Raw genomic sequence first — 26,091 nt, 5'->3', positions numbered from 1 at the left:
GGACAGGGCCAAACAGGAAGGATATAACCCCACCCACTCTGCCAAAGCACAGCCCCCGCACCACTAGAGGGATATCCTCAACCACCAACTTACAATCCTGAGACAAGGCCGAGTATAGCCCACAGAGGTCTCCACCACAGCACAAACCAAGGGGGGGCGCCAACCCAGACAGGAAGATCACGTCAGTAACTCAACCCACTCAAGTGACGCACCCCTCCCAGGGACGGCATGAAAGAGCACCAGCAAGCCAGTGACTCAGCCCCTGCAACAGGGTTAGAGGCAGAGAACCCCAGTGGAGAGGGGAACCGGCCTGGCAGAGACAGCAAGGGCTGTTCGTTGCTCCAGAGCCTTTCCGTTCACCTTCACACTCCTGGGCCAGACTACACTCAATCATATGACCTACTGAAGAGATAAGTCTTCAGTAAAGACTTAAAGGTTGAGACCGAGTCTGCGTCTCTCACATGGGTAGGCAGACTGTTCCATAAAAATGGAGATCTATAGGAGAAAGCCCTGCCTCCCGCTGTTTGCTTAGAAATTCTAGGGACAATTAGGAGGCCTGCGTCTTGTGACCGTAGCGTACGTATTGGTATGTACGGCAGGACCAACTCGGAAAGATAGGTAGGAGCAAGCCCATGTAACGCTTTATAGGTTAACAGTAAAACCTTGAAATCAGCCCTTGCCTTAACAGGAAGCCAGTGTAGGGAAGCTAGCACTGGAGTAATATGATCAAATTTCTTGGTTCTAGTCAGGATTCTAGCAGCCGTATTTAGCACTAACTGAAGTTTATTTAGTGCTTTATCCGGGTAGCCGGAAAATAGAGCATTGCAGTAGTCTAACCTAGAAGTAACAAATGCATGGATTAATTTTTCTGCATCATTTTTGGACAGAAAATTTCTGATTTTTGCAATGTTACGTAGATGGAAAAAAGCTGTCCTTGAAACAGTCTTGATATGTTCGTCAAAAGAGAGATCAGGGTCAAGAGTAACGCCGAGGTCCTTCACAGTTTTATTTAAGACGACTTTACAACCATCAAGATGAATTGTCAGATTTAACAGAAGATCTCTTTGTTTCTTGGGACCTAGAACAAGCATCTCTGTTTTGTCCGAGTTTAAAAGTAAAAAGTTTTCAGCCATCCACTTCCTTATGTCTGAAACACAGGCTTCTAGCGAGGGCAATTTTGGGGCTTCACCATGTTTCATTGAAATGTACAGCTGTGTGTCATCCGCATAGCAGTGAAAGTTAACATTATGTTTTCGAATAACATCCCCAAGAGGTAAAATATATAGTGAAAACAATAGTGGTCCTAAAACGGAACCTTGAGGAACACCGAAATGTACAGTTGATTTGTCGGAGGACAGACCATTCACAGAGACAAACTGATATCTTTCCGACAGGTAAGATCTAAACCAGGCCAGAACTTGTCCGTGTAGACCAATTTGGGTTTCCAGTCTCTCCAAAAGAATGTGGTGATCGATGGTGTCAAAGGCAGCACTAAGGTCTAGTAGCACGAGGACAGATGCAGAGCCTCGGTCTGACGCCATTAAAAGGTCATTTACCACCTTCACAAGTGCAGTCTCAGTGCTATGATGGGGTCTAAAACCAGACTGAAGCATTTCGTATACATTGTTTGTCTTCAGAAAGGCAGTGAGTTGCTGCGCAACAGCTTTTTCTAAAATTTTTGAGAGGAATGGAAGATTCGATATAGGCCGATAGTTTTTTATATTTTCCGGGTCAAGGTTTGGCTTTTTCAAGAGAGGCTTTATCACTGCCACTTTTAGTGAGTTTGGTACACATCCGGTGGATAGAGAGCTGTTTATTATGTTCAACATAGGAGGGCCAAGCACAGGAAGCAGCTCCTTCAGCAGTTTAGTAGGAATAGGATCCAGTATGCAGCTTGAAGGTTTAGAGGCCATGATTATTTTCATCATTGTGTCAAGAGATATAGTACTAAAACACTTAAGTGTCTCTCCCGATCCCAGGCCCTCGCAGAGCTGTGCAGATCCAGGACAGCTAAGCCCTGGAGGAATACGCAGATTCAAAGAGGAGTCCGTAATTTGCTTTCTAATGGTCATGATCTTTTCCTCAAAGAAGTTCATGAATTTATTACTGCTGAAGTGAAAGCCATCCTCTCTTGGGGAATGCTGCTTTTTAGTTAGCTTTGCAACAGTATCAAAAAGAAATTTTGGATTATTCTTATTTTCCTCGATTAAGTTGGAAAAGTAGGATGATCGAGCAGCAGTGAGGGCTCTTCGGTACTGCACGGTACTGTCTTTCCAAGCTAGTCGGAAGACTTCCAGTTTGGTGTGGCGCCATTTCCGTTCCAATTTCCTGGAAGCTTGCTTCAAAGCTCGGGTATTTTCTGTATACCAGGGAGCTAGTTTCTTATGACAAATGTTTTTCGTTTTTAGGGGTGCAACTGCATCTAGGGTATTGCGCAAGGTTAAATTGAGTTCCTCAGTTAAGTGGTTAACTGATTTTTGTCCTCTGACGTCCTTGGGTAGGCAGAAGGAGTCTGGAAGGGCATCAAGGAATTTTTGTGTTGTCTGAGAATTTATAGCACGACTTTTGATGCTCCTTGGTTGGGGTCTGAGCAGATTATTTGTTGCGATTGCAAACGTAATAAAATGGTGGTCCGATAGTCCAGGATTTTGTGGAAAAACATTAAGATCTACAACATTTATTCCATGGGACAAAACTAGGTCCAGAGTATGACTGTGGCAGTGAGTAGGTCCAGAGACATGTTGGACAAAACCCACTGAGTCGATGATGGCTCCGAAAGACTTTTGGAGTGGGTCTGTGGACTTCTCCATGTGAATATTAAAATCACCAAAAATTAGAATATGATCTGCTATGACTACAAGGTCTGATAGGAATTCAGGAAACTCAGAGAGGAACGCTGTATATGGCCCAGGAGGCCTGTAAACAGTAGCTATAAAAAGTGATTGAGTAGGCTGCATAGATTTCATGACTAGAAGCTCAAAAGATGAAAACGCCATTTTTTTTTTTGTAAATTGAAATTTGCTATCGTAAATGTTAGCAACACCTCCGCCTTTGCGGGATGCACGGGGAATATGGTCACTAGTGTAACCAGGAGGTGAGGCCTCATTTAACACAGCAAATTCATCAGGCTTAAGCCATGTTTCAGTCAGGCCAATCACATCAAGATTATGATCAGTGATTAGTTCATTGACTATGACTGCCTTTGAAGTGAGGGATCTAACATTAAGTAACCCTATTTTGAGATGTGAGGTATCACGATCTCTTTCAATAATGGCAGGAATGGAGGAGGTCTTTATCCTAATAAGATTGCTAGGGTGAACACCGCCATGTTTAGTTTTGCCCAACCTAGGTCGAGGCACAGACACAGTCTCAATGGGTATGGCTGAGCTGACTACACTGACTATGCTATTGGCAGACTCCACTAAGCTGGCAGGTTGGCTAACAGCCTGCTGCCTGGCCTGCACCCTATTTCACTGTGGGGCTAGAGGAGTTAGAGCCCTATCTATGTTGGTAGATAAGAGGAGAGCACCCCTCCAGCTAGGATGGAGTCCGTCACTCCTCAGCAGGTCAGGCTTGGTCCTGTTTGTGGGTGAGTCCCAGAAAGAGGGCCAATTATCCACAAATGTTATCTTTTGGGAGGGGCAGAAAACAGTTCTCAACCAGCGATTGAGTGCTGAGACTCTGCTGTAGAGCTCGTCACTTCCCCTAACTGGGAGGGGGCCAGAGACAATTACTCGATGCCGACACATCTTTCTAGCTGATTTACACGCTGAAGCTATGTTGCACTTGGTGACCTCTGACTGTTTCATCCTAACATCGTTGGTGCCGACGTGGATAACAATATCTCTATACTCTCTACACTCGCCAGTTTTAGCTTTAGCCAGCACCATCTTTAGATTAGCCTTAACGTCGGTAGCCCTGCCCCCTGGTAAACAGTGTATGATCGCTGGGTGATTCGTTTTAAGTCTAATAACCAAAAATATTAACGTGATTCAAGCATTGCAATAGAAAAAAAGTAGTCCCATATTTTGCATTCAAGCAGGTTGATTATAACTAGAAGTTATTTTCAACTGCCGTTTCATGCCAGCATGATAGCTGTACTGTTCGTTTATGGTTGACCTCGGTACTTAGTTGTTGGTATTCGCAAAACAAGTTCAAAGTATGTGAATGCATGCAACTCGTTGCACCGAGTTTACAAGTCGTATTTCCGAACACTCAGAGGTCGAGAACAAGGCATTACATCCAACAAAGCTGTGGCCTCCAGGGACACAATGCTTTATGGGTGATGCAGTCCCTCTTCACAAATATGTCTGTTTCCTGTGACCTCACTTCTACTGTGTCTGGTGAAGTCTGTTCTGGTTAAGATCCAGGTCAATCATCCCATGGTGTGGAGTTGAAAGACAACCAGTATCTCCCTCTAGTATGGAAAGTAGGAAATCTGTTAATGAAATAAGTAGCAAAACTAAAGATTTGATCACAGTGACAAACATGTTCCTACAAAAAACTGGAATAATTAGTTATACAGTAATCCCTCGTTTATCGCGGGGGTTACGTTCCGAAAATGACCCGCGATAAGTGAAATCCGCGAAATAGAAAACTTTTTTTTTTTACAATTAGCAACTATTACATGTATACAAATACAGTGACTCACGTGTAGGCCGTTTCACTGCTCTTCAGACTGGGCCGCTGCATCCTGACTGCGCTCTGCAGTGTTCTCTTCTTCTGAAGCCCGCGGTGCAGGTGTGTTTGTTCGGGAGAAGAACATAGTGATAGGCAGCTGTTGTCGCTCTTTTTTCTTCTTTGCAAAAAGATCCTTGTACACCGACATGCCACCATCGATTACGTTGGAGAACTGTAATGAACGGCTCATCAAAGGGTCCCATTCCTCAGCTACTCGCTTAAGTTCAGTGGCCATTCGCACCATGGTTGCTAAGCGACCAAGCGTTAGTCCTTCCTCCTCATCTCTCGATTCATTGATTCCGTAATGGCGAGCAACGGCTGCATAGCTTTTACCTTCCCTTAGCATGTCCAGAAGTTTAACTTTATCTGAGATAGGTAGCATCTTCCGCCGTTTGGGCCCATCCGCAGGTGCTTTTGTCGGTCCAGGCCGTTTCGTCGACATTATGGGTTTAGGAGATGTTCGAAATTACAAGATAATTTGGCCAACTTAATGTAAATTTGCCAAGCTGTTTTATGTACGTACACATAACTGCACGAGACGACAAAATGATAGCACAATTCGTAGCATGTTTTGATACAAGAAGCGGGAGTGAGTTTTTAGCGAATCAGAATGCAGAGCACAATGCACCAAAAAAAAAAAAATGCATTATGAAAATCCGCGAAATAGCGAATCCGCGATAAGTGAACCGCGAAGTGGCGAGGGATCACTGTACTTGTCAATAACCTACAATCTATTTATTGCCTGTTGAATGTTAAGACAAATGTTAGAGACATTTACAGTATGTACAGTATGTTATTCTCCCTAGTGATATGACTCCATACTCATGTCATGATGTCCACCCAAAGGGTGTATGAAATATATTATGTTACAAAATGATGAGCTCACGTTATCTTGACTGAGAAGACTCCTCCTCAAGTGTTGCTGTCCTGGAACACACCACTGCTCCTGTAGATGGCGTCCTTCTCCTCCACTAGATGGGGAATTACAGTAATTTATACAATGGGTGGTTTGGAATTCTCATTGTTAGAGCCTATCCTGCCCATGATACAGTGGGGAAAAAAAGTATTTAGTCAGCCACCAATTGTGCAAGTTCTCCCACTTAAAAAGATGAGAGAGGCCTGTAATTTTCATCATAGGTACACGTCAACTATGACAGACAAATTGACAAAAAACAATCCAGAAAATCACATTGTAGGATTTTTTATGAATTTATTTGCTAATTATGGTGGAAAATAAGTATTTGGTCAATAACAAAAGTTTCTCAATACTTTGTTATATACCCTTTGTTGGCAATGACACAGGTCAAACGTTTTCTGTAAGTCTTCACAAGGTTTTCACACACTGTTGCTGGTATTTTGGCCCATTCCTCCATGCAGATCTCCTCTAGAGCAGTGATGTTTTGGGGCTGTCGCTGGGCAACACAGACTTTCAACTCCCTCCAAAGATTTTCTATGGGGTTGAGATCTGGAGACTGGCTAGGCCACTCCAGGACCTTGAAATGCTTCTTACGAAGCCACTCCTTCGTTGCCCGGGCGGTGTGTTTGGGATCATTGTCATGCTGAAAGACCCAGCCACGTTTCATCTTCAATGCCCTTGCTGATGGAAGGAGGTTTTCACTCAAAATCTCACGATACATGGCCCCATTCATTCTTTCCTTTACACAGATCAGTCGTCCTGGTCCCTTTGCAGAAAAACAGCCCCAAAGCATGATGTTTCCACCCCCATGCTTCACAGTAGGTATGGTGTTCTTTGGATGCAACTCAGCATTCTTTGTCCTCCAAACACGACGAGTTGAGTTTTTACCAAAAAGTTCTATTTTGGTTTCATCTGACCATATAACATTCTCCCAATCCTCTTCTGGATCATCCAAATGCACTCTAGTAAACTTCAGACGGGCCTGGACATGTACTGGCTTAAGCAGGGGGACACGTCTGGCACTGCAGGATTTGAGTCCCTGGCGGCGTAGTGTGTTACTGATGGTAGGCTTTGTTACTTTGGTCCCAGCTCTCTGCAGGTCATTCACTAGGTCCCCCTGTGTGGTTCTGGGATTTTTGCTCACCGTTCTTGTGATCATTTTGACCCCACGGGGTGAGATCTTGCGTGGAGCCCCAGATCGAGGGAGATTATCAGTGGTCTTGTATGTCTTCCATTTCCTAATAATTGCTCCCACAGTTGATTTCTTCAAACCAAGCTGCTTACCTATTGCAGATTCAGTCTTCCCAGCCTGGTGCAGGTCTACAATTTTGTTTCTGGTGTCCTTTGACAGCTCTTTGGTCTTGGCCAAAGTGGAGTTTGGAGTGTGACTGTTTGAGGTTGTGGACAGGTGTCTTTTATACTGATAACAAGTTCAAACAGGTGCCATTAATACAGGTAACGAGTGGAGGACAGAGGAGCCTCTTAAAGAAGAAGTTACAGGTCTGTGAGAGCCAGAAATCTTGCTTGTTTGTAGGTGACCAAATACTTATTTTCCACCATAATTTGCAAATAAATTCATAAAAAATCCTTTTTTTCTCAATTTGTCTGTCATAGTTGACGTGTACCTATGATGAAAATTACAGGCCTCTGATCTTTTTAAGTGGGAGAACTTGCACAATTGGTGGCTGACTAAATACTTTTTTTCCCCACTGTATATTTAAGCAAAAATGCCTGAGAACCTGTGCCAAGGGCCCGGGATACAGCCCTTGGAGGGAGATGTCACATGATAATTCACAGGTTCTCAGGCTTTATTGCTTTTATAAAACAGTTGCCAACATATTTATAAAAACACGAATGACATTTTATAATTAAAAACATTATTTTAAGGAGTAAATTCGTTTTTGCATTCTGAAGTTGCTACCCAAGCGGGCTGGTCTTTAGTTCTTTTCTCATTCTATTCATTCGACGTTGCTATGCTAAACAAATCATTGGCATGTAGCGAGCTAGCAGAGATTCAATGATGCTGACAGACAAGAACTTCCATAAATAATGATCTAATAAATATCAAATAGGCGTACATAGGCTGCACTGCGCTAGTTAATGAATTAATGGACTTCTGAGTTTTTACGGTTTCCATGGTGAATTACAAGTTTCCTGTTCATCCTTGGCCTAGCTAGCCTACAGGCACTGGAGAGATCACCATTTGTAAAATGATACATTGTTGTACAGGTCGTAGTGGCAGACAGGTAGGTTTATACATCCCTCAACTACTACTACTACTAGCCTTAGCACCTGTAACTCATCAAGGATGATTTTAAAGTGACTTTTGATTTGTTTTATCCACTATTGTTTGAAGAATGGTGCCAACAAGAAGAGGAGGAGGAGGATATGAAAGAAATTAAACAAGAGGAAGAGCAACTGGACCAGGAACCGGAGCCTAGCGTTAACGTTAGACATGCAGAAATCAGTAGAGCTGCTATAGATGACATAGAAAACGGGAGAAAGTAAGAAGCTAGCTACATCAAGACAAACCAACTGGACAGTGAAGTGCTTTCTGGAACGGCTGTCAGAATAGGGGATAAACATCGATCAGGCAACTTTTTCAAAACCGGAGATGGGGTAATATTCTCTGGTGCTTCTAAGCCACCACGAGGACTGCAAAAGGAGACCGATATGGAATCAGCAGCGTCGCTGGACTGCGGGCCGGCCTAAACCGCCACTTAAATGAGCCTCCACTGAGCGGTCTTGATGCCTGGTGAGAGATACTGAGTTCCATAGCCGCGGGAAGTAGAGGTGCTGAAGCACCCCCCTGGAAATCAGAATTAAACCAAATATATTTTTTAAATTAGATTTTATTTTAATATTTTTCCCCCCACAAAAGTGGTGCACTGGGCCTTTTTTTGTTTGTTTGTACTTTTACCACTTTTTCTCCCCAATTTCGTAATATCCAATTGGTAGTTAGTCTTGTCCCATCGCTGCAACTCCCCTACAGACTCGGGAAATGCGAAGGTCGAGAGCCAAGCGTCCTCCAAAACACGACCCTGCCAAGCCGCACTGCTTCTTGACACACTGCTCGCTTAACCCGGAATCCAGTCGCACCAATGTGTCGGAGGAAACACCATCCAACTGACGACGAAGTCAGCTTGCAGATGCCCAGCCCGCCACAAGGAGCCGCTAGAGCGCGATGGGACAAGGAAATCCTAGTCGGCCAAACCCTCCCCGAACCCGGACGACGCTGGGCCAATTGTGCGCCGCCTTATGGGTCTCCCGGTCACGGCCGGCTTTGACACAGCCTGGGATCGAACCCAGGGCTGTAGTGACGCCTCAAGCACTGCATAGTGCCTTAGACCACAGCTCCACTCAGGAGGCCTTGCACTGGGCCTTTTAATTGTCCTGTATTAGCTGACCGATATAGCTGTCTGCAGTGCCAGCGCGGGCAAAAATATTTGTCCAGCCCCACCCCGTCGACAAAACATCCTAACAGCTTGGTGCGACAACAAGGCAGTTGTTCCTGAGAAACGGCGCCTAGCTGTACTTGAGACCCTGGCGTTAGTGGCTGTGCTTGAGACTCCGGCGTTAGTGGCTGTGCTTGATACCCTGGTGTTAGTGGCTGTGCTTGATACCCTGGTGTTAGTGGCTGTGCTTGATACCCTGGTGTTAGTGGCTGTGCTTGATACCCTGGCGTTAGTGGCTGTGCTTGATACCCTGGTGTTAGTGGCTGTGCTTGATACCCTGGTGTTAGTGGCTGTGCTTGATACCCTGGCGTTAGTGGCTGTGCTTGATACCCTGGTGTTAGTGGCTTTGCTTGATACCCTGGTGTTAGTGGCTGTGCTTGATACCCCGGCATTAGTGGCTGTGCTTGATACACCGGCGTTCGACAGCTACTTCACTAATTGCACACTGAACGGAAATGTGCGATTCATTGTGTATCATAAATGAATAGCTGTCGATGCTGTGACCATCCCAAAATGTTTTGTCTTTGTGGTTTATATTCTGATCTGATATATTGAGAGGTTACTTCATTACTATGAGGAACCTACATTACATTAGAGGTAGCCTATTATTTGGCATTGACCTGCGCCGTTTTCAGAATCATGGACAGCGTCCCTAGAAACCAATGTTCTGGAACTTTCAACCAGCGCTTTGGCAGTTTTGTTTTAAATGGCATTGAATATGAATAGAACTAACGACCAGAGAACGCCTAAAATTGCACTTGACAACCAGTTAGTGAATGATGCATCACGTTTTTCAGAAAAATGTATGGTTTGGGAATGAATTTAGCTTTTTAATGCTGGTAACCCGTTGCTATGACCACGTCACAGACATGATAAAAAGGTCATAACACACGGCCTCATGTCTTATTGCTTAAATAAGCAGGGATAAAAAGGGGGAAATAATACGTATTTAATCAATTATTTGACTAATCTGTGTCTAAAAAGAAGATTGACAACATCAAACCTTTAGGGCTTTGAGGTTTTCACTTGTGAAGAGTTGAAACAGTTCAGTCCAACATAGAGAAGAGACAATAACACCATGCAGCTTTAGGGACACTGCTGCTGGAAAGACATTAGCATCACCTGTGAAAACCTGTGTATGACGTTATCAGAACAAGCAATTACAATTAGCCTACATTAATTACAAGTTGAAGTTGACGTCATTGGAACTTCACTCTGAATAGGACATGAAGAAATTCAATTTACATCCTAAATTACTGTATACATTTAAATGAATTTGATTACCATTATTAGCTACAATAACTAACAGTACACAGATGGGTCATGCACACACTGCATTACCTTCATACATTTGGATCCAGTGAAACTCATCCTGTTGCCTGTGTCCAAGGAACACTGGAATGCCAATGGCACAACCTTTTCAAGAATATCTTCTTTTTTACTTTCAAATCATGGATTAAAGCAGTGTACTTCCTTAGGTTAAATACTGATGAATATAGTCTTGATGAAACTTATTGATCCCCTCCCCAACAAAAAAATGAAAAGATAAAACAGCCTGTCCCAAAAAATGCTGACAATTTATTTTTAAAGTCCAGTAATAATCAATAATAAAATAAAACAATAACTGCTCCCCTAAGGTCGATGTCCGTGCACCAGTGGAAATATCATTAGCATAGTAAAAAAAATCCCATAAAAATCTGTCTGTTTAAGGTAGAGATGTTGTTTTTTTTTGCATTGGATACGTCTCAATCCACCGCATCTGCCCATGTCGCACTTCTGCATCTGCGGTGAAAGGTGACAGCGCTAGAGCGGTGTGTCAGACCATGAGACATCCCGAAAATCGGTCTACTCACAATATCAACTATTATGAATTATGACCCCTCTATGGAAATATGAGAGACTCACGAACATGTAGGTTGTTTTGCTCTGCTATATGGAAAACAATTCCATATAGCTTAGTAGAACCCACCCCCAGTTTATTTTGCCGAATTCATTCTTCAGGTTTCAAAATCAGGACCAGGCAAGTGAACGCGAGGCCAAGGGAATCAGCAAAGACTATTCAGACTAAGGAATAGTTAAAGGAACGGCATGACTAAGATAAACTGTGAGGTAGCAAACTAATATAAAGAAGGCAAAAACATACACATGTCAAGGTTGTTGGAACGCTTTGGAAATAGCCTAAACTTCAACAGTTCAACACAAGTGATACTCTTCATTATACTACAGGGTAACTATGTGTCACAAGCACCTACTTCCACAACAAAAACATTTTAGCTACATTCATTAGCGTAATACCACTGTACTCTTCCTAGTTCAGATAACCTAAATGGTCAATAACCATTCAAATATTGCCTTGCTGAATCGTTCAGTCATCATTCTGAATACAAAAGCAAAAGGTGGTAGACCAAAAACATGTTCAGACACCTGTTTTTGAATGGGCTGTCAAGACAATTGTATAACCAAAATATATCAACCATTAAAATGTCTGCACACTTTAGCTTACACAGCTACTGTTTCACAGGAGTTGGAGCTGCTGAATATCTGTTCATCAAAAGACCCTATGTTCCAACTCATTGTTCATGTCAATATTTGGCCTACAATTATATGAATCCTCAATGGCTTTCCTTCTTCCTTTGTCTACACTATCTGGAGAGCTTTCAACACTGACACTATTTTTGGTGCATCCAAAAAGGACAGCCATTCCCAAGTGTGATTCGTCTTGCACATGCCCATGGCTTCAACAGCAATACTTATTGAATTGGCTTTTGCCTTTTGCAATTGTTCTATGATTTCCAAATCCTTTCTGCATCGATCATTTATCTTTGACACTTGCTGCAGGTCGATCAGCAGCATCTTACAACATACCCTCAGAAAACTAGCTAGGAGTAACTCAACAATCTGAACGGTCAATTGAAAAAAGTCTGGGTCTGTCCACATGGTAAGCCTGTCAAACACAAGGTCCTTGGGTACCTCAATGTCATCAAACAAGCGTACATTTCCTTCAACAAGGTCTCTTGCATCTTCCTGCCATTGCTTGAGCTTGGTAACAAGGGTTTGGTATCTTACTTCCATGTCCAACACATTTTCCTTCAAAGTCAAGGCTCTCCAGAGAGGATCAATGATTATCTTAAAAATCAGACCCAGAGCTCTGCATCCTGCTTTAAATGGTTGAACCTCCAAACCAGCAGCAACTGCTGCAAGCATACTACTCTCATCTTCATAGTCCCTGGTAAACGCAATTATATCATCATGGATGCTATACACCCCAGCAGCATTATGAAACAGACCGTCAATTCTGTTTCCACTGGATGGAGATAAGGGCACTTCATCAAATTCTCCTTTGCTGGCCAGAAAGGTTGTGAATGGAACAAGATAACCGTCCATTCCCCATCGCTGTTCTTGGACAGCATCACTCACAGTATTCCCCAATCGCACTGTTCCAGACTCCAACTCTGTTGGTCCAACATCAGGAGAGCTGTAGACTCCTACTTCCTTTTCTCCTAAAATAATATTTTCCCAGAGAAGAAGAGTTGTGTTTGCCTGGTGAGCCAAGCCGTCAATCAAATGTAAACCACAAAGGAGCTGATTCACAAGGGACATCATTGTCTTCTCAGCGTGGCTAAAGCTATCATATTCCTCAACTATGAGTGGTAGGACATCTGATCTGTATCTAGCAAGGATTGGTTTGAAATTATTATCAGAACCAATCTGAACATTAAAACAGTTTTCTAATTTGGAAAAAATGCATCTCCTTCCATGTACCTTTTTACATGTTAAGATTTTATGGATATATGTCCAGCAAACGTTTACTTGGTTGTTCTCAGAGTCCGAGGCTTGTTCTATGACCCCAGACTGACGATCAGACTCTTCCTTTATGAAGATGTCAGCAGATCTATTCTCATGGCCGAGTATTGCTGTCTCATCAGCAAACCGAGATGTCTCAGTAAAGACGCTCTCTGTCTTTATACTCTGAGGAACTTGTCTGGCTCTTTCCCATGTGTCTGCCTGCATCTTCCTTGCTATTAAAGTTTCTCTTATTTTCTTTTCCCTCTTGTAATCCAGTGGCCTTTCTTTTGTTACATTTGAAATCCCAGAACGTTTCCAATGAGGCGCCATTGAGAATCTTTCTTTTAGCAATTCACATTCTCCTTTTCTGCCTTTCAATCTCCACCTTCGACTTTTCATTTTCTTTTTGACTGATCTTACGTTGTGAATTATGTTTTCAAGGAGATCTATGTTTTTTGGGAAATCAAGATCAAAATTGTACTGGAGAACAGCATGGACAATCTGCCTGTAGGTTCCACACACTTCGGCCGCAAACTTTGCCACTTCAAGCATTACACCTCTAGTCAATAAACGGAAGTCAAGTTTTTCTTTTGCCTCAGCTTTTGATTTCACATCAAGGTCTAAACCTATTTCCTTACAGAGGGGGTAGAGGTCCGTTGTTTTATCTTCTGTTGCAGATGTCATCAAATATTGGTCCCTTGTAGGTCTGTGTCCTGCTTCCTCATCAGACAGTGATACATCTGTGTCAGTAGAGATGGTCTTCATCTTAACATGCTGAGTTGATATGATGTCCAGATTAGGTTCATCCTTGATACCGATGTTAGTAGGTCCATTCTTGAGGGCAAGTGTTGTTGTTTCAACATCTGTTTCATTAGACATGGTCTCTTTGACATGATGAGGAGTTACCTGGCTGGCATTAAGGTCAAAGTTAATCAGAGAGACAGTGTTGTCCTGTTGAGCCTTTTCATACTCAACCAACCCATTTTCCTCAAAGGACATTATAGGGACACACTCCTCCTCCTTCTTTATAACCAATTGCTGTATTTCTACATCTTTTTTCAATCTCAGATTAAATGACACAATGTCATTTAAAAGCTTGGAGCCTACATGTGTTTTTGATAAAGGAATTGCCCTTGGATCAGGAAGTTCAAATACTTTTGTTATCAAGTCAGGTCTTTGCAGTCTGGCCTTTCCCATCAAGTACTTTACTTTCGCCATAGTCTGAATTGCGAATTCATAGCGTTGATCATTTTGCAAACCAAGATCAAAGTTGTAATCTAAAATATCACAAATGACATGTGCGTGAGATATATTAATCTCTTCAGCAAAATGTGAAACCTCAGTCATTACCCCATTAGTCAGTAGATCTATGTCAAGTTTCTGTTTCGCTCCAGATCCAACATGGAAATCTACACCTATTTTCTTGCAGTAGGGGTATGGGTCCTCAACCTTTCCTCCAGTGGAGGGCTGCCCTAATTCAGTTATTTTTGAGTCATTTACTGAGCAGATGTCGTTGGCCATCGTCTGATATTTCACTTCCTTTATGTTATTTGCTATTTGTATCATGTCAGAAACTAATTTTCCTTGACCTGATTTTTTACACCTGACATTTCTTTCAGATTTCCCAATTAGAGCAGCTGTTTTTTTCACTGTGGAGACCATTAGGGATTGGTTCATAACACCTCTGTGCACTGCTTCAGAATTACACTGTATTACATTGGTCTCAGTGTTGATGGTCTCCATCTTAACATCCTGAAGAGATATGAAGTCCAGATCAGTCTCTTCCTTTATGCAAATGTCAGCAGATTCATTCTCATGGCCAAGTATTGCAGTCTCATCAGCAAACCGTGTTGAATCAGTCTCAGTAAAGATGCTCTCTGTCTTAACACACTGAGAAACTTGTCTGGCTCTTTTAAATTGGTCTATCTTCATCTTCCTTGCTGTGAAAGTCTCTCTTTCCTCCTTTTTCCTCATTAAATCCAGTCGTCTTCTTTTAGTTACTTCTTTAAGTCTTTGATCTTTTGACACAACTGATGCACTAGTGACCTCCATGTCACCTGAAATTACTGCATGTTTCCTTTTTTTGGGAGGCACAATTGTTAAAGTTTCCTGTAACAATTCATGTTTTTCTTTACTTAACATGCCTTTTAAATTCGGCCTTGTTTTCTTTTCGACTAATCGTAAGTTGAGGATGATATTTTCAAGAAGATCTTTATCATTTTGCAAATCAATATCAAAATTGTACTCGAGGACATCATTGATAATCTGCCTGTAAGTTCCACACACTTTTTTGGCAAAACGGCCCACTTCAATCATTGCACCTTTGGTCAATAAACACAAGTCAAGTTTTTCTTCTGCCTCACCTTTTGATTTCACATCAAGATCTAAACCTATTTCCTTACAGATGGGGTAGAGGTCCTTCATTTTATCTTCTGTTGTAGATGTCATAACATATTGGATCTTTCTAGGTCTGTGTCCTGCTTCCTCATCAGACAGTGATACATCTGTATCATTAGAGATGGTCTCCATCTTAACATGCTGAGTAGTTATGAGGTCCTCATTAGGTTCGTCCTTCATGCAGATGTCAGTAGGTCCATTCTTGAGGCCAAGTGTTGCTGTTTCAACAGCACTCTGTGGTACATCTGTTTCATTAGACATGGTCTTTTTGACATGATGAGGAGATGCCTGTCTGGCATCAAGGTCAAAGTTGATTAGAGAGACATTGTTGTCATCATGGGCCTTTTCATACTCAACCAACCCATCTTCCTCAAAGGATGATATAGGGACACATTCCTCCTCCTCCTCCTTTATAACCAACTGCTGTATTTCAAAATCTTTTTTCAATCTCTGGTTAGCTGAAACAATGTCATTTGAGTGCTTTACACATGAGTGGTGTGTTTTTGATACGGTCATTGTCATAGGAAGTTCAAAGACTTGAGTTAACAATCCAGGCTTTGGGACTTTGGACTTTGTCAATGTCATCAAGTACATTATTTTGTAGTAAGTCCTACTTGCGAATTCACGACGTTGATCACTTTGAAAACATAGATCAAAATTGTTTTCTAGAATATCACAGATGACATTCTGAGAGGTCCTAAAGTATTTGGCAAAATTTGAGATCTCAATCATTACACCATTAGTGAGCAGTTTTAAGTCAAGTTTCTGTTTTGATCCAGATCCGACATTGAAATCAACACCTACTTTATTGCAGTGCTCCAAATGTATTCGTTTTGAGGCATTTTCAAAAAACTGCCACTTCGTTTTTTTACTCTTTAGATTGTAGCCTTTTGCCTGCGCAGTTGGGTCGATTTGACCTCCAGAAGAAGCACTTTCTGCAGCTGACAGTGGTGATTGAGACAGTGTAAGCCTAAATACTTTTCCAATTTGAGTATCACTGTGTGGTATTTCAAAACATGACTCGTCTTTGACAGAGGTGCTGGGGTTATCTTGCTCTGTATGGACAATAACATGTTTACCTTCAACGTTTGTATTCAGAATGACTCTCTTTACACCCACGGCCTGTGACAAGGAGTTGATACTCGGTATCAGTACATTATCTGTAATCTCCCTGTCCTGAGCACCAATAGTAGTAAGACCTATTGATTCTGCTTTAATCTCCACATCTCTTGCTCCGCTATCTTTTGACAAAATTCCACATATCTGCTGTGGTGTTGTTTCATGAGGATTTATATAATATCTATAACCTGCTTGAGTATCAAAAACATCAGCCTTAATAACAGCTGGGGATATAGGCATATCCCTCTCATCTGCCTCTAGCTTTAGTTCCACATCCATCTCACGCCAAACTAGGCAAAATAACGTTTGTTGGGAGACAGGGTCATTTTTAAGGAAATGTGGTAGATTCCTAATCCTAGCACAGCCCTTTTAAAACAGTCGTTCCACTCCCTATTAATCCCATTCAAATGAGTTGCAGTGGCAGAGGATGAAGTAAATTAAACTGAAATGAATGAGTGGCGCTATTTTGAACATGTTCGGGTTAAATAAAACGTTGTTGCAGTGTGGTATTCATTTTCCCTCCTCGAAATAAGTCCCAGTTGCCTTTTAAAAAAACGTGATTTTGCCCAACTCTACTGAAAAACGATTTGATACTGCAAGGGTCGACACTCAGCTGATACAACGTGACTAAAACAATAAAACCAGTACTAGCAAGTTAGCTACTTGTTCCTAGCCCTTTATGCTAAATGTACCATTCCCCCTTTGAAGATCACATCTATAGATGGTCGTTTTGTTGACTGCAAACAACGCAGTTTATAAGTGCTACATTCGTTACAGTATAGCCTATGAAATTGCTAGCTATTTATGCTGGAAAAGCACCTACTAGCTTCCACCAGTTAGCTTAGCTAGCTAGCCCAACCTTAGAAAAGTTATGCTAAATCCACCTTGAAGTTGCAAGTCCCCTCTGACTGTTTGGAATTGGAAGAAAAAGATTGCAAACTTTATCTGATGTCCTCAAGCCGTGGAACTATCTAGACTAGCCATCTGTATTGAGGCAGCATTTTTTTGCCAATATTAGAATAAAAAAATAACGTGGTTAATTTGTGACTAGATAGGCAGCTTCAATCTTTCGTCATTCTCGCTCCTGATTGGACACTTTTTCTTCTTCTTCTTCTTTACAGTTTTATGGCAGATTACACCTATTGGTGTATTGCTGCCACCTACTGTACGAGGTATTGAAACAAAACAAAAATGATATATTCCATATTCTGAGATAATACAAAATACAATTCAGTCACATTCAAATCACTTCCCTACACAGGCTCAGGTGCCTGCGATGCCGGAGCATTCATCGACAGGATTCCTTGCAATGCCTCTGCAGAACAGTTCCCGAGTCACCAAAAACGCTCAGCCGCACTCACAATTATGCCTATTTTCTCTAATTTCCTCTCCATTTGCGCTGTGCAGTTGATAACCAAAGTAATAAACGCTACAAAGTCCACCTTCTTAACATATCAGGATCCCTCTGTTGACAAGGAACATCATCTTACTACCATTACTCCTACTACCATTATTTCTTCAACTTCACTCCTTTCATCCACTCTTCTCACTGCCTCCAGATAGGAGACATTCTGGACAGCCCTTATTCTTGCCAGCCCCATCTCCTTCACCCTAACAGGACACTTCAGAAATTCGGGTGCATGTTCACCACCACAATTGCAGCATTTAGGCTCAGCTGGCATGTAATACTCCTCCCGTCTACATACACTTGACCAAATAATTTCCATTTATCACACTGCATAGATTTGGGCATGAAGGCTCTCACAGGGAATCTCATACAACCCAAATGCACGTGTGAAGGGAGAGACTCTTCATCAAAAAACAATAGAATGGATGGAGTGGGCTTCCGCACACCATCTGCCATGCGGGTCAGTCGTTGTGCACCAACCACTTGATCCAATTCTTCACTTATAGCCTTTGCATCTAGCGCCACCCCAGAGATAACACCCTTGATAGGCGCCCTGCTTCGAAGATCCACACACGACACGTTCCAATCCGACATCTTCTTGAGGTGCAGAGCACACTCCTTCTGTTCCATGGAAACACTCAAAACTAAATAAGCCCACATCTCATTATTCTCATCCACGCCACGTCATCCAACGCATCCACAATTTTAATAGACTTCAAATCGGATCTCCCAGGTAACAGCATCGATCCAAAACCCTTATTCCAACCAATAAAGACTCAGAACTAGGTTTGGATTTACTAATTTCCACTACCACTTTACGTCTCGTATTCCCTTTTCCATTCTCCACTGTAATCCAATTATTCTCACTCTCATCTCCACTCAACACGTCATCCGATTCAAACAGAACATCCGGTTCCACCGTTTTCCCAAAACCTTCATCCGCCGTTACGGCGCCTCGTCCGCCGACACTTTTCTTCTTCGTCTTCTGTACTTTTTATATGGCGGTTGGCAACATACTTTAATGTACCGCCACCCACTGGACTGGAGTTTGGACCAGCGACACGAAAAGTCTAAATCCTACCTATTACGTCTTCTCCTTAAAGGGCCAATCAACAGTTGCTACATCCATTTTTAGACTTAAAAATTATTGAAGAATATACACTGAACAAAAATATGAACGCAACATGTAAACTGTTGGTCCCATGTTTCATGAGCTGAAATAAAATATCCCAGAAATTTTCCATATGCACAAAAAGCTTATTTCTCTAACATTGTGCACAAATTTGTTTGCATCCCTTTCAGTGAGCATTTCTCCTTTGCCAAGATAATCCATCCACCTGACAGGTGTGGCATATCAAGAAGCTGATTAAACAGCATGATCATTACACCGGTGCACCTTGTGCTGGGGACAATAAAAGGCCACTCTAAAATGTGCAGTTTTGTCACACAACAGAATGCCACAGATGTCTAACGTTTTGAGGGAGCATGCAATTGGCATGCTGACTGCAGGAATGTCCACCAGAGCTATTTCCAGAGAATTGAATGTTAATTTCTCTACCATAAGCCGATTTTAGAGAATTTGGCAGTACGTCCAATCGGCCACAACCACAGACCACATGTATGGTGTCATGTGGGCAAGCGGTTTGCTGATGTCAACGTTGTGAACAGAGTGCCCCTTGGTGGCAGTGGGGTTATGGTATGGCCAGGCATAAGCTATGGGCAACGATCACGATTGAATTTTATCGATGGCAATTTGAATGCAGAGATACCGTGACGAGATCCTGAGGCCCACTGTCGTGGCATTCATCCACCGGCATCACCTCATGTTTCAGCATTATAATGCACGGCCCCGTGTCACAAGAATCTGTACACAATCCCTGGAAGCTGAACATGTCCCAGTTACTCCATGCCCTGCATACTCACCAGACATGTCACCCATTGAGCATGTTTGGCATGCTCTGGATCAACGTGTACGACAGCATGTTCCAGTTCCCACCAATATCCAGCAACTTCGCCTAGCCATTGAAGAGGAGTGGGACAACAATCCACAGGCCACAATCAACAGCATCATCAACTCTATGCGAAGGAGATGTGTTGCGCTGCATGAGGCAAATGGTGGTCACACCAAATGCTAACTGGTTTTCTGATCCACGCCCTTCCTTTGTTTTTTGTTTAAGGTAACTGTGACCAACAGCTGCATATATGTATTCCCAGTCATGTGAAATCCATAGATTATGGCCTAATTAGTTTATTTCAATTGACCGATTTCCTTATATGAACGGTAACTCAGTAAAATCTTTGAAATTGTTGCAAGTTGCGTTTATATATTTTTTCTGTATAAATGGGTTAGTTAATGTCACGAAAACGATGTGCGCACTTCCATGGGGCAGAAGTCAGCATGTTGTTGTGATTCTGGATAGCCAGATTGCTAGCAAGAATGACAAGAAACTGCCATGTTGGGAATCGTAAGTGGCTCGTTTCAGCTTCTTTTATCTTTTTATTTTATTCATTTTGTATTATTATTATTGAATATTAAAACATACAATCTACCTGCAGTGAAACCGCTCAACATTTACATTACATTCAATCATCTAGCAGACTCCCATCCAAAGCGACCCACAGGAGCAACCAGGGTCAAGCGTCCCGCCCAAGGGCACGTCGACAGATCTCCCACCAAGTCAAATCGGGGACCCGAACCAGCGACCTTTCGGCTACCAGCCCAAGCTACCAACCGCCAGGCCACCGACCAACCAAGATCCCCCCACAGTTCCTCGAGAGCTGCCCCTCAACCATCCGAGGCTTTTTCAGCCATTCCTGAACCTGAGACCAGAAACTGGCTACCTGAGGGCAAAACCAGAACAAATGGTCTATTGATTCTGTATCCTCACAACAAAATCTGCAGAGCTGCGATGATTGTATGCCCCAATTATTCAACATTTTGTTGGTGGCAAGAATTCTGGACAATAATTTTAGCTGAAAAGCACAAAGTCTTGTTTTATTTATAAACTCATACACCCACAAATCTCTTCCCAGCTATTTTGCAATCTGTATGGCACAGCTGTCAACATCCTGGTCCTCAAATGAAACTAGTATACTTTTCTATTTATGCTATTTCTGTTCCTCTGCCAGTTTTTATCCATTATATTGGGCAGACAGACCAGTTCCATACCTCCGGGCAGACAGACCAGTTCCCTACCTCCTCCCATTGCCACCTGCCTCCTCCATTTTTGGGGTAATGCTGTAATCAATTGGTTGTAATCTTGGATTGAGCAGACCTTCCCATACAATTCCAATAGCTCCATGAAACTGTACCATTCCAATTGAAAATATCATTTAAAAACAAAATACCCTTTTCAAACATATTATGTGGAAAATTATCACTATACTTTATTAAAAATCAAAGTTCTTCCAGAGTTTTTGTAGAATCAAGATAGACTTTTATTACACAAAGTAACGTAAGCCGAGATGATCTGGAGAGCACCTCTCCTCTCTCTCTCCGCTCTCCGTTTATATAGTCATGTTCACACACATCCTAGTTTAAAGCCCCTCTTCAGTTTCCCGCTCTCTACCGCTCCGCCCACTCCCTTCGTCTATGATAGCGGCTACATTTGACTGTCATTCAGTTTAGAAACAATATTATTACAATCAATCACACCTTTATCATGCAAAAACACTCATGTTCAGTTAAAACTCTGTTCAACCCCGGCTCTCCCGAGCTTGACCTGAAGATTGATTGTTGGACATGACAGGTCCATACTTAATCTTTCAAACATACACAAACCCCACCCCATCATGCTGTAATGAATCAAGAAGATAGCTAAGGAGTGACAAAGGGTTTAGCCTGAACTCTGTTCAACCCTGGCTCGTTCCAGGGATATGCCTAAGGAGAGCCACAGGGCCATAGTCTGGTTGTAGTCACAGATAAGATAGGAAAACTGTAAAATTTGACCCAATGACAGGTCAGATGCCCATTTTACACACACACACACAAACCCAGTGAGAGGAATTCACTAAGTTCTTGCCTAGCAACAGCAATGTACCAATGTTTAATTATGACTCCTTGTACGTCATGTGTGTAATTAACCTTGTTTATCTAATAGTTTACAGAAAAATTACCATCAATTTTCCATAAATACAGGTATTTTATCAACCAGCACATTTGAGTTCAACCATAATATTTTTTGTAATATTTGTTCTATCTTTTCTGGGGGGTGAAATTGAAATTGTAACCAGTTTTGTAATGCTTGTTTGAAACAAGGTTTCATTTTAAATTCATTGAAATTTAGACATGACAATCTGCACAAAGGCAAAAAGGCAATTTTTAAACAATGGATGAGCTTTTCTTAGTAATCTACTTCAGAACCATTTTGGGTTCAAGTACATTTTTTGTATAAGTCAAGCTTTTAGAGAGCGGTTTAGTGCTTTTATATTTAATCATCTCAACCCACCCAGTTCATATTCATTATATAGATCGGCACGCTTTATCTTGTCTGGTTTAGCACCCCAGATAAAGCGAAATATTTTTCGCTCATATGATTTGAAAAACGAATCATCAGGAGTAGGCAAGGCCGTAAGTGAGTAAACTGAGATATGACTAAGGAGTTAATCAGTGTAATTTCTCCATAAATAGACAGGTATTTACCTCTCCATGGTTGCAGGATCTTGACTATTTTTACAATTTTTCTATTGAAATTCATTGTGGAGAGCTCATTTATATATTTTGTGATATGAATACCAAGTATGTCTACTTCACCGTCAGCCCATTTCATAGGTAAACTGCAGGGTAAAGCAAAAGTTGTGTTTTTTAAAGATCCAAAACGTAATACGGTACACTTATTATAATTAGGTTTTAGTCCAGAGAGGGCAGAAAAGTTATCTAGATCTTCAATGAGACATTGCAGGGATCTAGCTTGCGGATTTAATATAAAACTTGAGTCATCGGCATACATGGACACCTTTATTTTTAAGCCTTGGATTTCTAATCCTCTAATGTTGTTATTTGATCTGATTTTAATAGCTAGCATTTCGATGGCAATAACGAATAGATATGGTGACAGCGGACACCCTTGATTAACTCCTCTTGACAGTTCAAAACTCTCTGAGAAGTAGCCACTATTTACTATTTTACACCTGGGGTTGCTATACATTATTTTTACCCATTGATAAGAGACTCACCGAGATTTTAAAAAATCCAGGTATTTATATATAAAATCCAGTCTTACTTTATCAAAGACCTTTTCAAAATCCGCTATGAATACCTTCTTAGATGTTTCATGTTGTTCTATTATTTCTAGTAGTTGCCGTATATTATCTCCAATGTTTCGTCCATGTAAAAAACCTGTGATCAGGATGAACAATACCTGGTAAAACCTTTAATTCTGAGTGCGATTCATTTCGCTAGTATTTTTGAATCACAACATTGAAGTGTAAGAGGCCTCCAGTTTTTGGATAGACTGGATCTTTATATTTGCCATCTGGGTCTTGTTTTAATAATAGTGAAATCAGACCTTCCTGCTGAGTACATGACAGTAGTTAAAAGTAGTTAAAACAAGCTAATAATGGAGCTTTGAGTATATCAAACTACCGGGATGCCATCAAGCCCTGGGGGTTTCTCCAGACTGAAAGGATTTAATAGCCTCAACAAGTTATTCCTCTGTAATTTGGCCTTAACACTGATCTTATTGTGCATTGGTTAATTTTCAATTATTTGTTATTATTTGGAAATAATTCCTTACAGTAATCGTCATTCAGAGGGTGAGGATGAGACGGAAAAGAAAATATCTGCTTAAAATATTTAGCTTTTAAAATATAATTAGGAGAATCATGGATGACTCCTGTTATGATTTAACTGGATAGAACCCAAATGCAGACAAGTACACCAAGCCAGAGAAGGTTTAACAGGTTTATTTACAATGTTCAATAGTCCAGGTTTCCAATAATAGGGGAAGAGCAAGTCCAGGTTACAGTCAATCAATCAATTTTATTTTATATAGCCCTTCTTACATCAGCTAATATCTCGAAGTGCTGTACAGAAACCCAGCCTAAAACCCCAAACAGCTAGTAATGCAGGTGTAGAAGCACAGGGAGGGTAACAGATCCAGGTCAGGGCAGGTGTGGTACCGTAATGGCCTAGTGTCCGTGGTGTGTCCAAAAGAGAGGTCCGGTAGTGGAGAGCAGGATGGTGGTGGCAGGAGTGAAGCGGAGGCAGGAGTCAGGTTCCTAATATCTGTGGCACAGGAGAAAAAGTAAATAGAACAGACCAAAAACACAAAAATAAACAGGTTGAGTCGGCAGCGAGACTAACATGGTCGTCTTGACTATGATCTGACGATGAGTGGTAAGTTTGACCAGGTCTTAAAGGCTGAGGTGATTATGGTGAATGAGCTGCAGCTGGAACCCTGACTCCCGCACACCAGACTTCACTCCTGCAATCAAGGACAGACAGAGGGGAGGGAGCGAGCTACCTAGCAGCAGTAGGCCTAACAGTACCCCCCCCTCTACGGACGCCACCTGGCGGCCGACGGGGTTTATCGGGATGTAACCTATGAAACTCTCGGATCAGAGCAGGATCCACAATGAAGCTCCTGGGCACCCAGGAACGTTCCTCAGGACCATAACCCTCCCAATCCACCAGGTACTGGAAACCACGACCCCGGCGGCGAACATCCAGAAGTTGCCGGACAGTGTAGACCGGACCCCCACCCACGCTCCTGGGCGGAGGAGGGGGACGAGAGGGCGGGCACAGAGGGCTAACCGACACAGGCTTAATCTGGGAAACATGAAAGGTGGAATGAACCCGTAGGGAGGCAGGAAGCTGTAGCTTAACCGCGCAGGGGTTAACAATAGACAGTATCTTGAACGGTCCTATAAAACGAGGCGCCATCTTCTTAGACTCCACCTTCAATGGAAGGTCCCGTGACTTCAGCCATACCTCTTGACCAGGAGAGTAACCGGGAGCCTGGGACCGGTGACGGTTGGCTTGCCTCTGCATATACGCCGAAGCTCGGGACAGAGCTACCCTGGCCTTCCTCCAGACCTTGAAGCAGCGGCGCATGTGGGACTGCACCGAGGGTACCGCCAGTTCCCTCTCTTGAGAAGGGAACAGGGGAGGTTGATAACCCAGAGCACACAGAAAAGGAGACAAACCAGAGGAAGCATTAGTCAAGGTGTTATGAGCATACTCCACCCAGGGGAGCATGGAGCTCCATGACCCAGGGTTAGACCCTGTGACACAGCGAAGAGCGGTCTCCATCTCCTGGTTCGCTCTCTCGGCTTGCCCGTTGGTCTGGGGGTGATATCCAGAGGACAGGCTGGATGTAATGCCCAAAGCTTTACAGAAAGCTTTCCACACCTGGGAGACAAACTGGGGACCCCTGTCAGAGACAATATCCGTGGGTAGACCATGAGAGCGGAACACATGTTCAACCAAAATATCAGCCGTCTCTCTGGCAGTGGGCAGTTTAGGTAGGGCCAAAAAATGAGCGAACTTAGAAAAACGATCAGTCACCGTAAGAATGACAGTCTTTCCAGACGAGGGGGGAAGTCCAGTGACAAAATCCATAGCGATATGTGACCAGGGCCGGCTGGGTATAGGTAGAGGTCGTAGATGACCAGCGCTGGCCTGGGTGGAGTTCTTACTTCGTGCACATACCGTACAAGCAGCAATGAAGGCTCGAGTGTCCGCCTCCATCGTGGCCCACCAGAACTTCCGTCGCACAAAGTCAAGGGTCCGCGAAACTCCAGGGTGACAGGTAAGGGGAGACGAGTGAGCCCACTGAAGTACCTGGGAGCGAGCAGACTCAGGGACAAACATCCGGTTAGGAAGACCCCTCCCAGGGTCAGCTTGATGATGTTGAGCCTGTCTAACAATCCCCTCGATGTCACATGTGATGACCGCAATACTGCAGGTAGGAGGCAAAATGGGTTCAGGGTTACTACCAGTATCAACAGCCGAATGAACACGAGACAGAGCGTCAGGCTTGACGTTGCGTGACCCAGGACGGTAAGACAGAGAAAAATTGAATCTCCCAAAAAATAGTGCCCACCTGGCTTGACGGGGGTTGAGCTGCTTCGCTGACTGGAGGTAAGCCAGATTCTTATGATCTGTCCAAACGATGAAGGGTTGTTCCGCCCCCTCCAACCAATGTCGCCACTCCTCGAGAGCCAGCTTAACGGCGAGCAGTTCACGATTGCCAACATCATAATTCCTCTCTGCCTGAGAAAGTTTCCTTGAGAGAAAAGCACAGGGATGCAGTTTGTTATCTTCAGGAGAACGTTGTGACAACACCGCACCTACCCCAGTGTCGGATGCATCCACCTCCACGACAAAC

At 42.8% G+C, this 26,091-nt stretch overlaps 1 long non-coding RNA gene across 1 annotated transcript; it reads right to left on the bottom strand.

The window, feature by feature from the left end:
• Positions 1–4,302: 4,302 nt before the first annotated feature.
• LOC311111180 lies at positions 4,303–12,661 on the bottom strand. Its single transcript, XR_014610754.1, has 4 exons — positions 10,393–12,661; positions 10,055–10,183; positions 5,567–5,651; positions 4,303–4,438 (listed from the first exon to the last, which is right to left on the bottom strand). It is a non-coding gene; the product is annotated as an uncharacterized lncRNA (long non-coding RNA).
• Positions 12,662–26,091: the final 13,430 nt, after the last annotated feature.

The sequence above is a fragment of the Coregonus lavaretus genome (assembly GCF_964263955.1).
Source record: "Coregonus lavaretus genome assembly, chromosome: 37".
In the NCBI taxonomy this organism is placed as follows: domain Eukaryota; kingdom Metazoa; phylum Chordata; class Actinopteri; order Salmoniformes; family Salmonidae; genus Coregonus; species Coregonus lavaretus.
The sequence above is the reverse complement of the archived record's forward strand: the minus strand, read 5'-3'. Positions and strand labels throughout refer to the sequence as shown.